Source organism: Erythrolamprus reginae, assembly GCF_031021105.1.
Source record: "Erythrolamprus reginae isolate rEryReg1 chromosome 4 unlocalized genomic scaffold, rEryReg1.hap1 SUPER_4_unloc_2, whole genome shotgun sequence".
Classification (NCBI taxonomy): domain Eukaryota; kingdom Metazoa; phylum Chordata; class Lepidosauria; order Squamata; family Dipsadidae; genus Erythrolamprus; species Erythrolamprus reginae.
Window position 1 is genome coordinate 168,757 of NW_027248455.1, and position 5,796 is coordinate 174,552.

Sequence of the window (5,796 nt, forward strand, 5' to 3'; positions counted from 1 at the left end):
AGGTGAAAACTCAGCGGGGGGTTTCCCTGGCCGCCAAGGTGTTGAGCAGCTTGGCGGCGTCAGCAGCAGTAACGTGGGCGTTGGGGAAACCCCGGAGGCCCCGAGCAGGTGAAAACTCAGCGGGGGGTTTCCCTGGCCGCCAAGGTGTTGAGCAGCTTGGCGGCGTCAGCAGCAGTAACGTGGGCGTTGGGAAAACCCCGGAGGCCGCCGAGCAGGTGGAAAGCTCGGCGGTGATGTCGGGAAGGGTTTCCCTGGCTCGGCAGCGTCGGCGGCAGTAAGGAGGCTTTGGGGGAAACCCCGGAGGCCCCGAGCAGGTGAAAACTCAGCGGGGGGTTTCCCTGGCCGCCAAGGTGTTGAGCAGCTTGGCGGCGTCAGCAGCAGTAACGTGGGCGTTGGGGAAACCCCGGAGGCCGCCGAGCAGGTGGAAAGCTCGGCGGTGATGTCGGGAAGGGTTTCCCTGGCTCGGCGGCGTCGGCGGCAGTAAGGAGGCGTTGGGGGAAACCCCGGAGGCCCCAAGCAGGTGAAAACTCAGCGGGGGGTTTCCCTGGCCGCCAAGGTGTTGAGCAGCTTGGCGGCGTCAGCAGCAGTAACGTGGGCGTTGGGGAAACCCCGGAGGCCGCCGAGCAGGTGGAAAGCTCGGCGGTGATGTCGGGAGGGGTTTCCCTGGCTCGGCGGCGTCGGCGGCAGTAAGGAGGCGTTGGGGGAAACCCCGGAGGCCCCGAGCAGGTGAAAACTCAGCGGGGGGTTTCCCTGGCCGCCAAGGTGTTGAGCAGCTTGGCGGCGTCAGCAGCAGTAACGTGGGCGTTGGGGAAACCCCGGAGGCCGCCGAGCAGGTGGAAAGCTCGGCGGTGATGTCGGGAGGGGTTTCCCTGGCTCGGCGGCGTCGGCGGCAGTAAGGAGGCGGGGGAAACCCCGGAGGCCCCGAGCAGGTGAAAACTCAGCGGGCGGTTTCCCTGGCCGCCAAGGTGTTGAGCAGTTTGACGGCGTCAGCAGCAGTAACGTGGGCGTTGGGGAAACCCCGGAGGCCGCCGAGCAGGTGGAAAGCTCGGCGGTGATGTCGGGAGGGGTTTCCCTGGCTCGGCGGCATCGGCGGCAGTAAGGAGGCGTTGGGGGAAACCCCGGAGGCCCCGAGCAGGTGAAAACTCAGCGGGGGGTTTCCCTGGCCGCCAAGGTGTTGAGCAGCTTGGCGGCGTCAGCAGCAGTAACGTGGGCGTTGGGGAAACCCCGGAGGCCGCCGAGCAGGTGGAAAGCTCGGCGGTGATGTCGGGAGGGGTTTCCCTGGCTCGGCGGCGTCGGCGGCAGTAAGGAGGCGTTGGGGGTAACCCCGGAGGCCCCGAGCAGGTGAAAACTCAGCGGGGGGTTTCCCTGGCCGCCAAGGTGTTGAGCAGCTTGGCGGCGTCAGCAGCAGTAACGGCGTTGGGGAAACCCCGGAGGCCGCCGAGCAGGTGGAAAGCTCGGCGGTGATGTCGGGAGGGGTTTCCCTGGCTCGGCGGCGTCGGCGGCAGCAAGGAGGCGTTGGGGGAAACCCCGGAGGCCGCCGAGCAGGTGGAACTCGGCGGCAATGTCGGGAGGGGTTTCCCTAGCTTGGCATCGTCGGCGGCAGTGACGTGGGCATTGGGGGAAACCCCGGAGGCCGCCGAGCAGGTGGAACTCGGCAATGTCGGGAGGGGTTTCCCTGGCCGCCGAAGTGTTGAGCAGCTTGGCGGCGGCAGCAGCGGTTGCGTGGGCAGCGGAAACTCTGGCGACCTGCCCCTTGGCCGCGGAGCAGCTGATGAGCGCGGCGGCGGTGGCGGCTGTGTGGGCGGCAGGGAAACCTCAGTGGAGATCGAGCCGTTAAGGAGCTTGGCGGTGGTGGCATATGGCGCAGCAGGGCCGGTGGTGAAGGTGGCGAGGGATACCGGGGGAGTGGCTGAGGGAAAAATCCCTGGTTACCCTATCAGTCATGCACTTTCCTCGTCGCCAAATGTTACATCCTTGGCAGAATGAAGGACTGCACTCGTGGGTGAGTAGTAGATGATGATTATTCACAATATAAATGTGAGCTCCTTTCTTTCTTCTACCCTTATTCATTCTATTCTATTTTCTAAATGTCATAATTTGGTGGTTTACAAGGATCCTTTAGGTTAGAGTATCATTTTCTCTGTATCTGTATTCCTTTGTACATTTGTGCTAGTCATTTTTGCTACGGGTTTGCCGCTGCTTCAGAGGACATTTATTGGAGCTGACGGAAAAGCCTTATCTAACCACCCAACATGGGAAAGGAAAAGACCCACATCAACATCGTTGTCATCGGACATGTAGATTCTGGCAAGTCCACCACCACTGGTCATCTGATTTACAAATGCGGTGGGATTGACAAGAGAACCATTGAAAAGTTTGAGAAGGAAGCTGCTGAGATGGGTAAAGGCTCCTTCAAGTATGCATGGGTATTGGATAAGCTGAAGGCAGAACGTGAACGTGGTATCACTATTGATATTTCACTCTGGAAATTTGAAACCAGCAAGTATTATGGCACCATCATTGATGCTCCTGGACACAGAGATTTCATCAAAAACATGATTACTGGTACATCCCAGGCTGATTGTGCTGTCCTTATTGTTGCTGCTGGTGTTGGTGAATTTGAAGCTGGTATTTCCAAGAATGGACAAACCCGTGAGCATGCCCTTCTGGCTTACACTCTAGGTGTAAAACAGCTCATTGTTGGGGTCAACAAGATGGATTCCACTGAGCCACCTTACAGCCAGAAGAGATATGAGGAAATTGTCAAAGAAGTCTGCACATACATAAAGAAAATTGGCTACAGTCCAGATACAGTGGCATTTGTGCCAATTTCAGGCTGGAATGGAGATAACATGTTGGAGCCTAGCTCAAATATGCCCTGGTTCAAAGGGTGGAAGGTGACTCGTAAAGATGGCAGTGCTAGTGGAACTACACTGCTGGAAGCTCTGGACACTATCTTGCCACCAACTCGTCCAACTGACAAACCTCTACGCTTGCCACTTCAAGATGTCTACAAAATCGGTGGGATTGGTACCGTTCCAGTCGGTCGTGTGGAAACTGGCATTCTAAAACCAGGCATGGTGGTGACATTTGCTCCAGTTAATGTTACAACTGAAGTAAAATCTGTTGAGATGCATCATGAGGCCCTAAGTGAAGCTTACCCTGGTGACAATGTTGGCTTCAACGTAAAGAATGTATCTGTAAAAGATGTCCGTCGTGGTAATGTTGCTGGAGATAGCAAAAATGATCCACCAATGGAAGCAGCTGGATTCACAGCACAGGTTATCATCCTGAACCACCCAGGACAAATCAATGAGATGCCACCGGTAGTACATTTTATATATATTTTCCCTAAAACCTGTTGACCTCGTTAGTTTGTAGTTTTTAGTCCAAATTGTTTCCCATTTGTCTATATTTATGCTATATCCAAAATTTCTGCCCCAGCTGTGTATGTTATTTTTAACAATATAATCCTCCGTTTTGTAATTTAACATATATCTATAAATTTTTGAAATCATTTTCTTGTCTTGGATTAAAATTATTACTTACATATTTGTATGTATATGACTGTAATCACAGGATCATATTGAACTCGAAGGAAGGTGCTGAAAGAATTGGTCCGTCTCACCCCTCTTGCCCATCAGAAAGACAAAGAGAAGGGGAAAGAGAGGAAGGAAAATATGTGTGTGTGTGTGAGAGAGAGAGAGAGAGAGAGAGAGGAGGGGGGGCTAACTGCCTCTCCTTTGCAATGATACTCGAAGCTGCCTAGCTGCTTCGTCCCTATCCCAGTTGAAAGACCCTTCCCCCCAATTTTCTTAACGTATCCAGAACTGGCAACTGTTTCAGTTTTCTTCTTAGGCAAGCCTCTAGATGGATGGATGGATAAATGGATGGATGGATGGATGGATAGATAGATAGATAATGGATAGAAAGAAAAAGAAAGATAGATAGATAGATAGATAATGGATAAAAAGAAAGATAGATAGATAGATAGATAGATAGATAGATAGATAGAAGAAGGAAGGAAAGAAAGAAAGAAAGAAAGAAAGCTCCCACCTGGGTTTCGTGAGGGCCAGCCCATTGCCGGTCCAACACAACACCAAAACACGCTCAGTCGGAGGGGGGGGGGAAGCTCCGGGAAAGACAGGGAAGCACCCTTCCCTCCATCCACACACAAACCACTCCAGGGAAACACGAGGCTGCGAAGCTGCGTGAAGCACATATGGGAGGAAGCCTCTGAGGAGAAGGTTGAAGGGTGGAGAAATAAAGAAAGAAACCCGTGTTCCCCAGTCCCTCCGCTGCTCTCTCGTGTCCAGGGGGCGAGCCCAGCACAGCAGACAGGCAGCTTCTGGTGTCATTGCAAAGGAGAGGCAGTCAGAGGAACGGAACAGAATGGAATAGAAACAGTTTAATCCTCGACAGCCGGGCGAGTCTAAGCGTCTTCTACACGATCCGTCTCACCCCTCTTGCCCATCAGAAAGACAAAAAGATGAGGAAAGAGAGGAAGGAAAAGATGTGTGTGTGTGTGTGAGAGGGGGGGGGGGCTGACTGCCTCTCCTTTGCAATGATACCCGAAGCTGCCTAGCTGCTTCGTCCCTATCCCAGTTGAAAGACCCTTCCCCCCAATTTTCTTAACGTATCCAGGACTGGCAACTGTTTCAGTTTTCTTCTTAGGCAAGCCTCTAGATGGATGGATGGATAAATGGATGGATGGGTGGGTGGGTGGGTGGATGGATGGATGGGTGGATAGATAGATAGATAATGGATAAATAGAAAAAGAAAGAAAGAAAGATAGATAGATAGATATAATAGATGGATAGATAGATAGAAAGAAGGAAGGAAGGAAAGAAAGATAGAAAGAAAGAAAGCCCCCACCCAGGTTTTCGTGAGGGCCAGCCCATTGCCGTCCCAGCACACCACCAAAACACGCTCTGTCGGAGGGGGGGGAAAGCTCTGGGAAAGACAGGGTAGCCCCCCCTCCATCCACACACAAACCCCTCCAGGGAAACACAAGGCTGCGAAGCTGCGTGAAGCACATATGGGAGGAAGCCTCAGAGGAGAAGGTTGAAGGGTGAGAAATAAAGAAAGAAACCCGTGTTCCCCAGTCCCTCCGCTGCTCTCTTGTTGTCAGGCAAAGCCGCCGGGCGTGTCCAGGGGGCGAGCCCAGCACAGCAGACAGGCAGCTTCTGGTGTCATTGCAGTCAGCCTCTCTCTCTTTCTCTCTCTCTCCCACACACACACACATACATGTGTCAATGATCCATGAATGGGGAAAACCATTAAAGGATACAGGTATGTTCATGCTAGAATTGCTGTGTTATATTTTTCCTGAACAATTTCCAAGGGGGGGGGTAGGAATTTAATCCAGACCTACATCTACTGTGGCTGTGGATACTGTTTACATAGATGTACCAGTTGCATGATAGCTTAGTGCAGAAGAAGGAAGAGTTCCTGTGACAAGATGTACAACTCTCCCATTGCAGTCATTGAGAGGGTGGTGAGAGTTTCACGCATTTCCTAGCTTTGCCCAATGGGGATTCCAAAATTGTAATGTTCCAATATTGTCCAACTATGGTTATGGGAGATGGCAGATCTAAACTGGATAATAATGAGAATCTTAAGGACAAAAAGATTAAACTAAACTGGCTCTTCCAGTTGACTTGAGGCTCCAACAGGGGGGTTTCACATTGGCGGTAGTTCCTAGATTAATAACAGATACTACACACACAACCCTTTCATTTTTTAAACTGGTATTGTATCTCAATTATTATACTTTATATTTCTATCTTTTGATAT

At 52.1% G+C, this 5,796-nt stretch overlaps 1 pseudogene; it reads left to right on the forward strand.

Annotated features, from left to right (window-relative positions):
- Positions 1-2,165: 2,165 nt before the first annotated feature.
- LOC139155219 (elongation factor 1-alpha 1 pseudogene) lies at positions 2,166-3,380 on the forward strand (annotated as a pseudogene).
- Positions 3,381-5,796: the final 2,416 nt, after the last annotated feature.